The sequence below is a fragment of the Durio zibethinus genome, chromosome 12, assembly GCF_047325235.1.
Source record: "Durio zibethinus cultivar Kanyao isolate XHJ-2024 chromosome 12, ASM4732523v1, whole genome shotgun sequence".
NCBI classification, from domain to species: domain Eukaryota; kingdom Viridiplantae; phylum Streptophyta; class Magnoliopsida; order Malvales; family Malvaceae; genus Durio; species Durio zibethinus.
In genome coordinates, this window is record NC_143173.1 from 11021940 (window position 1) to 11038942 (window position 17003).

Below are 17003 nucleotides of genomic sequence, written 5' to 3' on the forward strand. Positions count from 1 at the left end.
AGGTAGGTTTACAATTGGATTGTTTGAGATTTTGATTGAAATGTCACTGATGAATCAAAAAAAAAAAAGAAATGAAAAGAAAAATGAGAAAAAGATATGCAATAAAAAAAGAAAAAAATAGAAAACAAAGATAAAAAAAAGACTTAGACTGAAAACACGAAAGGGTGATTTAAGTAAAAATAGAGACTTAAGAAAACAGCTTCATTTGGAGATCCCAGAAATATGGATAATGTTTGGTTCAAAGATTGAGAATATCAATGGAATGTGTCTTTAAGAGAGAAGTTTGACTTAGAGTTCAAAATTATTTGAATAGTTATTATTCTAGATGCTGATATCTTATTTAAACAGCCATAGAATTTTGCTTTTAACCAAACTTTCTTTTGGTAATGAATACCCATTTTTCTTGTTATTGACCGGGTGAGCATTCCTTAAATAAATTGAAAAATGTATCATATTTGTCATGAATTAGAATGATGATAAAAGAAGTGAATGATAATGTTCATAAAAGATTCTTCCATTCCTTTGAAAGAAATCCAAGATGACATAGGCAAAAAGAAAATGAAAAATGAAAAAGACTTGAAAGATTATTTGAAAAGGGCAAATAAAGTGACCTAGTGATGAATACGATGGTGGATTGATCAATTTAACCTGTGAGTTGTGACTAAATGAGGAATATAATATGGATCATTTGACACAATTTGTTCTAAGACTATTAGTGCTAAGAAGCTAAGAAAGAATATATGAGATGGTGGAGTCTTGAGAACCTTTTACCACAATTGAAATTTCATGGCAGTGAGTTTGCATGTCATCTAAACAAGTACATAATTTGGTGAATATTTAAGTCTTTGTTTTGATTGCATCACGGTTAGGGCATGCGTTTGTATCATGTAGTGTACATTTGAATTATGGTTTAGAATACTATTATTTAGGACATGCGTTTACATCATTTAGTGAGAATCTGGGTTCTTGCATTTGTAACATTTAGAAGGCATTTGTATTGTTATCATCACATACAAGTTTTTTGGCTTTATTAGAAGAAAATGTTTCATGGCGAGATTTTTCTTAACAAGGAAAACATTCCAAAATAGTAAAGTTATAGAGCCTTTATTTAAAGGAGCTTTTTTTCAAAAATAGCCATAATTTATATGACCTCTGAGCATAATTACTAAAGTTTTTCGAATAAGAATTTTTCAAATTTTGATTGTGAATCTCTAAAATTGATTGACTGTGAATATTTGAAATTTTAGATGTGAAACCTTAAAATTTTTTGAATAAGCACTTTTGAAATTTTGGATATGATCCTTACATCTTTTGACTGAAAATCTTTAACATTTTGGTGTGAATATATAAAATTTTTGAATGAGAATCTTTGAATTTTAGACGTGAGTCTTGAAATCTTTAATGTAAATGCATGAATTTTTTGAATATGAAACTTTACATTTTGGATGTGAATCACTAACAAAAATCTTTTGAATGTGAATCTTTGAATCTTATATGTGACTTTAGAAATTTTGGATATGGATTCCTAAAAATTACAATTGTGAATCCTTACGATGACAAAGTTGAAATTATTATGAATATGAAATTTTTATGAATCTTTAAATTCTTACGAATTTGAGTTCTTGCGAATCTAAAATTTCTTGAAAATATGAAATTCTTATGAAATTGAATTTCTTGCAAATCTAAAAATTATTATGAAACTGAAATTCTTATGAATTAGAGTTCTTGCGAATCTTTCATTCTTACGAAAATGACTTTTTGTAAATCTAAAATCTTACGAATCCAAGTATTTGCAAATCCTCTGTTCTTGTAAATTTGAGTTCTTCTAAATCTTCCCTTCTAGCAAATCTGAGTTCTTGCAAATATGAAAGTCTTGCAAATCTTTGTGTCTTGCGAATTTTTCAAAGGAACCTTGTGAATCTTTGAATTCAAAATTTTTAAAGTTATTGAGCCTCTTTATAAAAGAGCCGATTTCTTCATTTAAAATTTTTTTAAGTTTTTGAGTCTCTGCTTAGATAAGTCATTTAAAATTTTTAAAGTTTGTGAGCCTCTACTTAGAGGAGCTATTTAAAATTTTTAAAGTTTTGAGCCTCTGTTTAGAGGTGCCATTTAAAATTTTTAAAGGTTTTTTAGCCTCTACTTAAGAGTCATTTAAAATTTTTTAAAGTTGTTGAGCCTTTGTTTAAAAGAGATATTTGAAATTTTTAAAATTGTTCAACCTTTGTTTAAAGGAATTATTTGAAGTTTTTAAGCTTTATTCCTTTATTTAGAGGAGTTCCTTAAAATTTTTTGAAAGTCGCATGCCTTCATTTAGAAGATTCCTTTAAAATAAATTGACTAATTTAGGCCCAAATGTAATGGGTATCTATGTCTTTATACAATTCCTGTTTCATAGAAATTGTGCAAATAGGAATAGCTATAGACACTCCATTTTGTTTGAGAATTTTTCGAAATTGAAAATAGGCTTTGATCATAGATTGGGCTTTAATATGAAAAATGAATTTTGAGCCAAAAGCGTTAAAAGCCTGGAAATTTTAATTTTGGTTTTAGTTTTAATTTTGGCTTTGATTTGGATTTTTTGCTTTTAATTTTAGTTTTTATTATGTTTAAAGTCAAAGGTTAAACAAAGTAAAAAAAAGGAAAAGTCAAAAGCCAAAAAACCAAAAATAAAAAATGTGGGATTTGTTCTTTTTTCAACCTCAGATTTAGTTTTAAATTGGACTTAATGATTTTGGATCCCAATCTTCATGAAAATGGAAAGTCAAATCAAATCAAGTCACACAAATTCACAGAATTAATCACAAAATCAGTTTGATTTAGTTTCCAAATTAAGTGGGATTGAATCCCTATAAATAAAACCAAATATAAAAATCATACGAGAGGAATAGGAAAAAGAAGTAAAAAGCAGTGAAAATGTTCTGGGTTTGTGTTTTTGAGATTCTGGGTGTTCTTGAAATCAGTTTTTGGAGTTCTAATTTCTTAGGGTTTGATTCTTGATTTTTTGGGTTTTGTTTGGAATTTTTAAGGTTAGTTTGTTTTTGGGTTTTAGTTGAGAGTTTTAGTTCTTTTTTGGAATTTTGGGATTTATTTCAGAATTTTGGGTTTCTGGGATTTTGATTTGGTTTGAATGAAATTTTTGCTTGATTTTTAAAGCTGGGATCTTTTGTTTTGGTGCTTAATTTGAATTTTAGAATCTAAAAATTTTTTGGAGAATTTTCAAGAAAATTTTGAATTTTGGATAATTACTGGGTTTGTATGAATTTTCTAGTTGAAACTTAAATTTTTTAGAGAGTCTTTGAATTTTTTTGGCTAAAATCGCGGCTACTAGAGGATTTCACGGCAACTAAAATCTAGGATTCTTGTTGTGTTATGGAATTTTTCACTAGTTTCTAGAAATTTTGGTTGTGTTCTTGTTCTCTAATTAAACATATAGAGAGAAGTCAGAGAAAATTTGAAATAGAGAGAAAAAGAGTATAAGGAAACTGAAAATTAGAAAGATGGACTTGGATTTTATATCAACACCAAACGATACCATTTTAGCAAACCCTCTGACCCTCGTTTGAACCCAGCTAGCCCACTCACCTGCCCACTGCTAACCTGACCCATAGCACAGGTTTTCCTTTTCCTTTTTCTTTTTCTTTTTAATTTTTGATTTTTGATTTTCAATTTTTGATTTAATTTGATTTTTGTTTTGTTTTATTTCTTATTTTATTTCTTCATTTTCTACTTATTATTCTAGTTGAGTGATTAAATTAAATAATGAAGAGAAAAAAAAAAAGAAATTTGGTAAGATTATTATGATGTTTTTATTTATTTATTTTTGCATGACATTTTATCTTAATTGCATGATAGTTTATATTTATTGCATGATACTATTTTGCATGATAATTTTGTTTATTTTAATTGATTTTTGTTCTTTTCAAATTTAAAAAAGGGTTTTCAAAAAAAAATTTCTAATTCTATCAAATTATTGGAGGATTTAAATCTTGAATAAAGTTTTACCAAACTATTGAAGGACTTAATTAATTTTCTTGAAACAAATAATTTTTCAATCCCACCAACGTATTTGAAGATAATTGTTTTACAAAAAATCTTATCAACATATTGAAAAATATTTGTCAAAATAAATTGTTCTTATAAAAATTAGATTTTGAATTTTTGATGAAGTAATTACTAAAGGCATTGCAAATAGCAATATCTATGTAAATTCTTACACGATAAAGTCTTTTCTAAATTTTACCAACATATTAAAGAGTTTAGATAATAATTTTCAATATCAAGATTCTAAGTCTCATTTTATAGTGAACAAAAGTTTTTTTAGAAAATTAAATGAATTCGACAACGAAGCCTCTTCAGAGTGGGACACTAGTCTCCATAAATACTTCTGAGGTGAAGAAATTATCTTAAATTGCTATCAAACTATTAGAGTAATTTTAAGATCAATTTTCAATAATTAAATTATTTGGTAAATGACAAGGATTATTTAAAGCTTGGATAATTTGAAATCAGACTGATACCATCCTTTAGATAAGAGTTGTGAGGATGCTATAATTTTTTTTCACACGTAATCACATTTTCGAACCCCAAATCTAGCTTTGTAGACTAGAATCTACCATTTAAAGATACCTAAGTCAAACTTAAGACTTTTCTTTAAAAATGGGATAGATTCAATTAGGTGGCCAATTGTACTTAAACAAAAAAGATTGGTGGCAACTCTTAAAGTCTATGTCTAGCGATAGGTCCACGGATCTATATGTTATAACAAAAAGGAGAAAGATTCGAGAAATGCTAAAGTTTCCACTATCAACATACCTTTAAAATTTGTGAGCAAACCCTTGACAATTTATTATGATGAGAAGATGAACCCAGTAGTGAAAAAACCTTGTTAGAGACCAATTGTGACTATTAATGTCCAACTCTTTTTCCATATAAAAATTATGCAATACTTTTAAATATAACAATGTTTCATATGATACAATAAGACTAAGGCTTTTTTTTTTCTCATAAGGATAAGGTGAAAAGCTGGCTATCTTCACTACTATCTGGATCAATTACAACTTAGGAGGATTTGGTACAAAAATTCTTAGAAAAATTCTTTCCATTTGCCAAGATTGCCTGATTAAGGAATGAAATAACCACTTTTTCTACAAGTGGATGGTGAGAATCTCTATGATGCCTGAGAGAGATTCAAAGACCTATCAAGGAAATGTTCACATCATGATCTTCCCCAACGGCTATAGATTTAGATATTCTATAATGGTCTTACTTTATCCATGAGAATTACTTTGGATTTAGTTGTTGAAAGAGCCATAATAAGCAAGACTCCTAAAGTAACCCATGAATTGATAGAGGAGATGGCCGCTAACAATTATCAATGGGGTATGAAAAAAATGGTACATAAAAAGCCTACTAGTGTTTATGAGTTAGATGCCTTCACTTCCATTAATTCACAATTGGTAGCTTTAACTAAAATGTTGAAGCATTTGGAACCCATCTCAAACCAACCAAATCGACACCATTCAAAACCTTTTTGTTTCTTGTGAAATATGTGATGGACTTCATTCTAGTGATAAGTGATGTTTAGGATTGAAACAATCATGTTTACCCAACAGTTTAACCCCACTTACAACCCATGCAACAACATATATAACCTATATTGGTAAAACCACCCTAACTTTTCTTAGAATCAACCCAACCATCAAGCCACTAACCAAAATAACAATTTTTGCCTTAACCCATAACCTTATAACCTATCGTAAAAAAAAAAAAAAAACCAATTTTAAGGAAATATAGACCCAATTGATGCAAGCAAGGAATAAAAACATCCAAAGCCAAGTTGCATCAATCAAAAACCTTAAAAGCCATATAGGTCATGTTATAGCCAACCGACCTATAAGAACCTTCCCTAGTAACACTGAGTCAAACCCTAAAAAATAAGGCAAGGAAGCATGCAATGCTATGCACTCATTTGGGGAAAAAGATATGTATAACTTTAATAATTATGACATTATGGATGAACTTATGGTGGTTAACCTTCCTAGTTTTGTTAAACAACCTAAGGTAGACCTTGTTGGGAGAGATGATCTAATGGACGATGAGGAACTATTAAGGTATGGTAGGGAGATCTTAGGAAGCTTTGATCAAATGACATTAGAAGCCACTGAAAGCATTGAGCAGTATGAAAAGGAAAGAGAAAATTTTAAATTGAGAAAGATCCCGAACAGTATGTTCATAAGAAAGATCCTAAGGAATTCATTGAAGAATCAGTGAAGTAGAAAAAATGTTCATGCAAGTGGGAACAACACTTTTGAAGAATACTCAACTTGAAGTGAAGGAGGAAGAAATCAAAGAAAATAAGAGGTTGGGGATGAAACTTAGAATGTCTACTAGAAGACAAACCATTGAGATAGCACCACCAATGCCAATACCAAAAATGCTACTCAAAGAGTTGTAGAATGCCACTTTTGTTGAAGATTACAATCCTAAACATCAATAACTCTTTTCAAAAAAGCAAAGAGATCCAGGAAGTTCCACTTTCTCTTGTAAAATTGACCATTTAAAATTTAAAAAAACTTTTTGTGATATTGGATCTAGTATTAACCTTATGCCTATGAATGTTTTTATGTAACTAGGTTGTGAAGTGTCGAAGCCTTCAACATTCACCATCAAATTTCCTAACAAATCTATTAAAAAGCCACAAGAAATTTTAGAGAATGTTCTAGTAAAAGTTAGTATGCATGTTTTTTTTATGTATTTTATTGCTTTAGATGTAGAAGATAATGAAGCCCTTTTGCTTTTAGGTAGACCTTTCCAATTAATCTTAAAAGCTTTAATTGATATGTATAACTATGACCTTATTATAAGATTCAAGGACAAAACAATACAATTTGTAATTGGTGGATATGTGTTTAGAGATAAGGATGATGTACACTTAATAACAAAAGTTAAGAAAAAGGATAACCTTTGGGAGTTAAGCTTGATGTTTAAACTTCTTGACCTAATGTAGTAAGCCTACTTAGTAAAATCCTCAAACCTTAGCCCTTGCAATTTTGTAAGTGAAACCCTTAGACCAAAAACCCCCATGTTGAATTCTAGTCCAACCTATGTTATTCCTATAAGAAAAGCTAGTACACCTCTTAGAACTAATTCTATTTATGTGATACCACAATGAACGATGCAATAAGGTAAACTATCTCTTGAAAGGTAAGCTAATTTTTAGAATTAGGGATGGTCAAACTTAACTAAAACTTGCTGCTTTATAAGCAACCTAAGTTTTACTTTAGTGGTTTATGCTTTTTGTTCTTATTTTTAGGATAGGTATGCTTTGATTTGTTTTTGTTTTGTGTTATAGGAATGGAAAGTGATGTAATGTCAAGCCTCATAAAGAACACAAGAAGATTCGACCTTGACACAAATTTAGGGAGTATTTTTTTCCTTGTTTTTAATTGCTTTGTTTAGAAGTAGTGTTTAATGTAAGTGTGGGGGGAAAAGAATGGTTGTTGAGCTAAACATGTTTTCAAAATTTTTAAACCATTTTTGCTTTATGATTCAAACCAAATTTACATGCTAATTTCTTTATTATGCAAGCTTAGTTGATTTTTCATTAATTTTTCAAGAATGACTTGAGTATGATATAAGGATAGGTATGAATGTAGTGAAGCATGAAACAAGTTCATGAGTATGCTTTTCTTTAGAGAATGATTTCTATGGATATTTCTTTTATTCTTGATCTATGAGATGCATAAATCTTGGTAGAAAGTTTGTGAGATGTCAAGTTACGTAAAAATTTGAAGAAAGAATATTAGTTTAGAATTTACTTACTCAACACTTGAGGTAAAATTTTAGACTGTACTTGACTTAAAAAGTGATCTAGGCATTTCTTTAGACTATTTGAGCCTTTTCAAGTGAACTTTTAAATGATGCATCCTTAGTCCCTTATTTTTTTAGCCATATGTACATCCTTTTCTTTGTTTATTATAGTCATAATAAAAAGCCAAAAGCCTTTTCTCTGATTATTATCCCTTTTTATTGTTTTACCTTAACCCAATGTGCTTACAATTATTATTGACTTATTTAAGAGGAAGGAAGACGCAATGCATGAAAGGAAAAATAAAAAAGTTAGGCATAGCCTAAATAAAAAGCTAAAAATGGCTATAAACAAATTTTCAAAAAAGAATAAAGAGATGCCTCAAAGTCTTGAAGAAGTTTCAAAAGTTCTCAAATTCTTAATCTTTAAGCAAAGGGTTATTTAGCCTAAATTTCCTTTTTCTTACCTGAACTCAAGCCTTACATTACAAGCCTTAAATACTTTTTGATCTTAAGTCAACTATATAAGTTTAACATTAAGAAGAGGGAAAAAGAAAGTAGACATATGAAGTTTGTTCTATCTTTGTGTTGATATGTGATGATATGTTCTTCATTCTTTTTATTTAAATTATATGTATAGATTAGAGATGGAGTAATTTCATATGCTTGAAAATTATAAGATATTGAGAGCTTACTTTTGGATTTTCTTATGAATCTATGTTTGTAATTATCTTTGTATTATGCAATAATGCATGAATGAAAGTTGTGAAATTTTGACTTTGTAAGTATGTATATTGAAGTTTAGTGATGTTGATTTGAGAATTTTGCTTGAGGACAAGCAAAGACTTGAAGAATTTTGCTTGACTTAAATATAGCACTTAAGTATATAGTGATTTATATGTTCAATTTAATGGAAAAAATTTAAAATTTGATTGATTTTGGTGCATTTAATGTTTATTTTCTTGATATTTAGGTTTTTCTACTTGGAGTAGAATTTCTATGATTTTCATGTAAGAAATGATGCAAGATCAAGACAAGCATTATCCTTGTAATTTTAAGACAAGCATGTAATGATGGAATGGAATTAGACTTGGAGTAAAACTACTAAATTTGACTTGAAGTAGGAGTTAGGATACTATAAAAACACCTACATGTATTTGGCTACATCATTTACAAAAGGATTTCATGCACACATGTGATAATTCAAAAGTTCTATACAAGTAAAAACTTTGGAAGACATTTGGCCAAAACAAGTTGTGTTCAAAAATAACTCTTTTGATCATCCATTCAAAGAGTTATGATTCAAAAAAGATTATGCATGATAAAAATCAAGACATTGGATGAGAAACAAATACCAAGTCGTAGATTGCAAGCCTTAGCCAAACCTACCAAGAAGCAAGATCAAGATAAAGCACTCCAAGATCTAACATCCAAAATGAGTTCTCAAAGTAACATGATTAGCTAAGATGATTCAAAAAGCAAGAGACCACATTCGACCACCTTCTTTAGAGATTAAGATAACTACATTCTTTAGAGTTTTGATAGGATTAAAGCTTTGAACTTATATTTACCCTTTTAGTTGAACCAACCTCTATAAAAGGGGAGGCCAGTTCTTGTTCCATAATCCCACTCTTCACATTCTATTTTTTTCTTTTTCTTTTCAATTTCTTTAGTACATAGTTTTCTTTACATTTTTTTACAGTTTGTCGAAGGTGACAGATTAGCCATAGCTAAAATTGTATTCTAAATTCTTATTTCAATACAAGTATTATTTTATTCAAGATCTAATTTTCTCAAAGCAATCTTTCATTTCTGGTTTCAGTTTACATCTTGATTTATTGTTTACAAGCTTCGGCCATAGTTCTTTTACAAGTTCAAGCTTTTAATTTTCATGAGATCTTTATTTCAATTATTTCTTTTATGCGTATACAATATTTGGCCTTCACAAACCTTCTTTCTTTCAAGCATTTTTCATATTAATTTCTAGTTATATTTGATCAACCTTAATGCTTGCCAAGTGATAGTTGATTTAGTAGATCTAGGCTTATACTATATATTTTTTATGTTCTTGTTTACTTTTATCGCAAATCAAATCAAGTTTCATTATTTTAGATATAAGGGATCAGTTTATCAACTTTGTTACTTGAAATCCACCCAACATTTTAATTCTATAATCTTTGTGGGATAATACTTTTACTCATATCACTTTAACTTGATTATGATCTATACACTTGCGAGCATTAAAAAACTAAGCAATCAAGGTGCATGTCAATGACATGATTACTAAATCTAGTGAAGGAGATGACCATATCATCAATCTTAAAAAAGTATTTAAGAGGTTGAGAAAGTTCTAATTCAAGTTGAATCCCACTAAGTGTAATTTCAGTGCAAAATTCAAAAAGTTTTTGGGCTTCATGATAAGTGAAAGAAGAATTAAAATGGATTTGGTTAAGATACATGTTATTTAAAATTTGTCTCCTTCGCGTACACCAAAAGAAGCATGTCATTTTTTAGAGAGATTGAATTACATCTTTTGTTTCATCTCTCAACTCATTTTTGAATGTGATCCTATTTTCAAACTTATTCGAAAACACAATTTTGGTGAATGGAATGAGAAATGTTAAGAAGCCTTTGACAAAGTCAAGAAATGCCTATCAAGTTTGCATGTGTTAGTGCCTTTTATTCTAGGAAAACCACTAATTTCATACTTGATAGTACATGAAAATTCAATGAGATGTGTGTTGGGGCAACATGATGAAACAAACAAAAAAAAGTCATTTATTACTTGAGCAAGAAGTTTACTGATTATAAGTCTAAGTATTCATCATTGAAAAAAATATGTTACACATTAGCTTGGACAACTTGAATACTTAAGCAATACATGTTATACCATACTACTTGGCTGATAGTAAAGTTAGACCCATTCAAGTAAATTTTTAAAAAAGCTTTCATTGTTTGAGAGAATTGTAAGATGGTAGTGATGCATTTTGAAATCGACATCACACATGTGAGTCAAAAAACAATTAAAGGAAGTGCCATAACTAAATTCTTTGTAGATCATATTGTTAAAAATTATGAGCCAATGAGACTTGGTTTTCTACATGAAGATTTAATAGTTGTTTGTCAAGTTGGTGAAGAGGAATGCATTAAGAAATCTTTGAGGATGTACTTTGATGGAGCCTTAAATCTTTAGGACATGGAATTAGGGCAATCTTAATATCTCCTTATGTACACTATAATTTTATTACAGCTAGATTGAATTTTAATTACACAAATAATGTTGCTGAATATAAAGCTTGTGTCATCGATTGAATGAAAAATGAAAGCTTTACGAGTTTATCGTGATTTAGCTTTGGTTGTTTATCAGTTATGAGGAGAATAGGAAACAAAGGACTTTAAACTAGTTCAATATCATAAGTATATCTCAGAATTGGTCAAACAATTTAAGATGATCCAATTTAAGCATCTACTTAAAAAGGAAAACCAAATCATTGATGCTTTAGCTGCTTTGGTTGTAGTTATCAAGATAGATGCAAATACCAAGATTTAACCGATCATGTTAGACGTCAAAGACTCACTAATACATTGTTTAAGTATTGAAGAAAAAACTGACAGAAAACCATGCTATCATGATATCTTACGATATATTAAGAGTCAGCAATATCCAGAGAATGCAACAGAAAATGGTAGAAGGGTCATTAAAAGGCTAGCTATAGGGTTCTTTATCGATATAGACATTATCTATAAAATGAATAAAGATCATGTACTTTAAAAATGTTTGAAGATAGTAGAAGTGAAGAAGATTCTTGAATAAGTTCATGAGAGGATTTGTAGAGCCCATGCAAACAGACATATGATGGCTAGGCATATCATGATGGTTGGTTATTATTGGCTCACACTAGAAAGTGACACATTGATTACACTAAAAAATGTCACAAATGCCAAAACTATGCTAATAAGATTTGTTTTTTTCCTATTTTTTTTACATATTTTGGCACCACCATGGTCATTCTCTATGAGGGGCATAGATTTTATTGGTCATATCACCCTTAAGGCTTCAAATTGGCATAGATTTATTTTCGTTATGATTGACTATTTCACGAAATGGGTAAAGGCATCCTTATATGGTAATGTGACACTCTATGGTATGCAAGTTCATAAAAAGGGAGATAGTCTATAAACTTGAACTCTTAGAAATGATCATTTTCAACAATGCCATGAACTTAAATAAGAAGATGATAAATTAAGTGTATGCTTAATTTAAGATCAATCATCATAACTTAGTACTATATCGCTCGAAGATGAATGGGGTAGTGGAAATAGTAAAACAATTTTGGAAAAAATGTTTGAAACCTACAGAGACTAGCATGAGAAGTTACCATTTACTTTGTAAGCTTATCAAACATCAACCCGTATTTCTACTAGGGCAACTTCATTTTTTTTAGTTTATGAGATAAAAGTTATACTACTAGTGGAGGTAAAAATCCCATCTTTAAGAGGTTTAAGAGAAGATGGATTAGAGAAAGCTGAATGGGTCTAAGACTGATATAAATAGTTGAATTTCATTGAGAAAAAAAAGTCTTACATCACTTTGTCATTATCATCTATACCAAAAAAAGTTGATGAAAGCTTATGACAAGAAAAGTCATCCTCATTGTTTTCGAGAAAGGGATTTGGTTTTGAAGAAAATTCTCCCAAGTTAGCATAATAGTATAGGAAAATGGACACCGAATTAGGAAGGTCCATATGTTGTGGAAAGTATTTTCAGACGAAGCACTAATCTTGGCAAAAATGGATGGAGATGATTTACCTAACCCAATAAACTTTGATGCTAGGAAGAAGTACTTTATTTGAAAAAAAATAAAAATAACAAAAAAAAGAAGGCCTTAGATTAAAAACTTAAAAAAGCGATTTAAGTCAAAGCGAGTTTATCTAAATTGAAAACCTAGAAAGGTAGTTTGATAGAATGAGGGTACGACATTAGTTAAAGATCTTATAACATAAGGGCAGGTGTTTTTCATGAATTCTAAAGAATCAAGGACATTATTTGGTTGAGTTTTTGAAAAAGAATCTAGGGTTAATTTGTCATGATTTTTTGATTATTTATTTTAGGTACTTTCATCCCATCTAAACACCTATATTTGTAATTTGTTTAGATTTCCTATTATCCTTTTGACAAATTTTTTTTCTTTAAAAAAAATCCCTCTCTTCGTGCCATTTCCTATCTTATTCTTGTTACTTACCCCTAATGAATAGAAGAAATTTTTTATTGCATTTTATTTTTGGTGAAATTGAAATGATGATAAATAAATGATTAATAGCATAAAAGATTCTCGCATTACTTGGGAAAAAAAGAAAGTAATAGGGGTAAATGGCAAATGGGATAAAAGTATAAAATCTGGTAAGGACATTAGACTTAAGATTTTGGAATGAAAATAAAATGTGGAGAATATAAATAGTTAATGTTGTTGGTTAAAGGTCATAGGCGAATTCAAAGGTTTTAGTTGTTTAGACAATGCAATGTGACAATAGGAACTGAAAGTATAAAAGTGGAAATAAATCTTGAAAACCTTTTTACCATAAGTGGAAATGCATAACATTATTTTTATTTGCATTACATATATTGCATTTAGAACATCTAATGCATGCATTTATGAAAGATTAAAATTATGGTTTTGAATTGAACTTGTAAGAGAGTTAAAGATTTTCGTCCTCGAATAAAAGATTATAGGTAGGATACTCTAATTTTTTAGTGAAAGTTATGTAGTGATAAGACTTTAAGCCTCAGTTAAGGAAAAATTTCATAGGTAAGATTTTAGTTTTGAAGGAGAAAACATTCTTGGTTAAGAAATTAAACTATGGTGTAAAAAAATCCTTAATTTTCAAAGATGGTGCCTTTGTTTTCAAGAAGCCCTTAATTTTTAAAAGTTGTGAGCCTTCATTGTGAAAGGCCCTTACTTTTTAAAAAAGTTATATGGCTTTGTTTTGAAAAAGTCTTAAATTTTCTCAAAGTTGTGTGCTTTCATTTTGAAAGAGCCTTATATATTTTTTTCAAAGTCGTGTGACTTTGTTTTGAGGAGTCTTAAATTTTTTCAAAGTTGTGTGCCTTCTTTTTAAAGGAGCTTTGAAAAATTTTTTTTTTGTGCTTCTGTTTCCAATAAGCCTTTGGAAAAAAAACGTATGTTAAGTAATTTGGAGCTAGATGTAATAGATGTTTATGTCTTTGCACAATTCTTGTGAAAAGCGATTCCCGTTTCACAAAAATTATATAAAGATAGGTAACTGTAGATATCCTATTTAGTCTGAAGTCTAAGTTCGTTGGGCTTGATATAGGTTTAAGCCTAAAGATCCAAATTTTATATTTTATTTCTTTTTCATTTATATTTATCCTTTTAGTTCTTTATTCTTATGTTTATTTTATCCAGCTATTTTTATTTCACCTTTATTTTTATTTTTTCCTTTATCAACATTTCATCTTTATTTTATTTATTCATATTGTCTTAGTTTATTTCATGTATTTTATTTGCTTATATTTATTAAAAAAAAAAGGAAAAAACTGAAAGTATTAAGAGAATTAGAAAGGCATTTGAATAGAGTTTAGGCTTATTGAAATAGGATATCTTAGGATTGGGATTAGGATTTTGTTTTTAAGATAAATTTAAGTTTGTGATAATTCAAAATTTAAATTTGTAGTCCTAGATGAGTTGAAATTGCTATTGATTTTCTTTTATAAATAGCTAATATTTAGTACAATAATCATAGAATAGGAATAGATAAAGAGAGAGAGAGAGAGAGCAAATAAAAGAATATAGTCTAAATGTAGGGTTTTAGTTAGATGAGGTTTGGTTATTAGGAATTCAATTTTTTGTTAGAGTTTGATCCAGTTTAATCTTGAAAAATTAATTATTGAAGGATCCAAGAGGCCCAAAAGATTTGATTTGGCATTTCTAGCATTTTTTCTAGAAAATTTTTGAAAAAAACTTGAATTTGTTGGTATTTGCACTTCAAGCTGAATCATATTTTGGCTAAGATATTGTCATATTTATAGTATTTTGATATTTGATATCTTATAAAGGTCTTATTTTTTTATTATTGATTTTGTATACATATATTTCAATATTGATGCTTGTATGATAAATCCTCAGAATATAAATAAAGCTTTGTAAAAGAATTACAATGAGATTATAATTATGAGATCATAATTGTATCAAAGTTATATGTTCCCAAAGTGTTCCTAATTGATGCTTTATTAATAAGTGGACATTGACAAAATGTATTGAGATTAGCATATGGTTATGTTTTTGCTTATGAAGTAAGCAACAAATCTCATAAGTTGAAGTTTGGGTAAACTTGAACGAACATGTGAGTGCTTGTTATAAGAACAAGTTCACTAAATGTGACCTAATATGAAAATGCTATATAATAGTTTGCATAGTGTCTATAGCTATATTCTCATGTGATGGTTGTATAAGTGATCCTTTAACTCGAGATTTCTTATGATCTAATATGATAAATGTTATGTTTTGACTTTACTTTACTTATGGTTCTAACTAAAAATGCTCTAGTTAAGTATTGTTGGGTATAACATGAGGCATATAAAGATACATAAAGTAATCAAGATAGGATTCATCACCTTATGTGATCAAAAGAGTACCTTAACTAGTCTTGATTGAATTAACTTGAGAAATCTTTGGTCAAAGTAAAATAAGAGTTTAGAATGGTTTTAAAGCTTATTGATGAGTTAATGTTAAGGATAAGACTTAACATGGTTGAACAAGGTTGAGTAGATATTAAACTACACTCAATGTTCAAATCGAGATACTATTAATTATGCACTATGACCATTCACGGATAGGTTGTCAAGCTATATTGACTTTTTTTTAGCAATAGAGGGTCATGGCAATGAAGTTAGCATTGATCATGATCTACAATAATAAGATTGGCTAATTGAAGAATTGGTGATGAAGATAAAAAGTTTGTTTCATCTATAGCTAGATACTAAAGCTTACAATGCTTATGTGCATTGCCAATATGCTAAAGAACCTAATGGGTCACACATAATAGAACAATTAAGAAAGATTAAAATTGGAACAAATTAAATTAGACTTAATTTGATTTTGGTATGACCAAAAATAGAGGAAATAAAAACAAGAGAAAGAGTTTCCCTTGTTTGGCACATTCAGCTAGCATAGTATTAATTGTGAAAATTTGTATTCCAAGCATTAAACCTAATGTGGCCGAATGCATCCCCTATAAAAAGAACATCAAGATGCCTTCTCTTGGATCAAGTTATAAGAAAAAAAAGGTTTCACTCAAGAAAATACAAGAGGTCTTGCAAACATTTATTAGTTATTGTATGACTTAAAGTTCTACCAAACCTTAGGAAGCTTCTTTCATAAGAGTTAGTGTAGATTACCATTAGAAGCTGAACACTTAGGTAGCTTTTTAGCTTGAAATCTATTTGAAAGATCGCCAAATTGAACCAAAAGAATTTTGGCATCCAAGGTAAGCACCTAAGCTGAAATTTATGCATACTTATGAAGTTGTTTGTTTTTATAATGTTATTGATTAATCTTGGCTTTAGGGAATTAAAATTTTTTAAAATTTTGATGCATTAACTCTAATAATGATACATAATTCCCTTCAAAATTTTCCAATGAAATTTACAGTTTCCAACAAAATTTGTAGTTTTCAATGAGTATTCTGACGATCCTTGAATTTTTCGATGACCATTCCCATATTCCGGCTAGGTTCCAGTGATCATTCCCAAATTTTGACCAACTTCCAAAGAAGTTCAAATGATCCAACGATGTTTTCCAAAAGTAGTTGAATTTCTAACTAGATTCGATAGAAACTAGTGGCAAGAAATTGCCTAGGAGAGACAAAAAAAGGATAAATAGAGAGAACAAAAGGGTTTGAGGAAGAAAACAAAAATATTGGCTTTTATTCCATTATGAATCAATGTCATTTTGGTCCTTAAAAAATTTTCAAGATTTGTGTGTCGACATGCTAAGATCTGTGCACCGACCTATTTTCAACCCAACCAATACCATAGGTTTTCCTTTTTTCCTTTAATTTTTTAAATTGTTTCATGGGTTTTATTTATCTCTTTTTATTTTATTTATTTTGACATATTTTGCTTGATTAAATTTTTTTAGAAAAAATTATTATGAGAAGTTATCTTAAATTATAACAAA

At 29.1% G+C, this 17003-nt stretch overlaps 1 non-coding gene and 1 pseudogene across 2 annotated transcripts in view; both read right to left on the bottom strand.

Moving 5' to 3' along the window:
- Positions 1-17003, bottom strand: part of LOC111297511 (protein SEMI-ROLLED LEAF 2-like) — an 83746-nt pseudogene that overhangs the window by 36153 nt on the left and 30590 nt on the right. The window lies entirely within an intron of this gene.
- On the bottom strand, positions 5117-5224 carry LOC149515669 (small nucleolar RNA R71). Its single transcript, XR_016326369.1, has one exon. It is a non-coding gene; the product is annotated as a small nucleolar RNA R71 (small nucleolar RNA).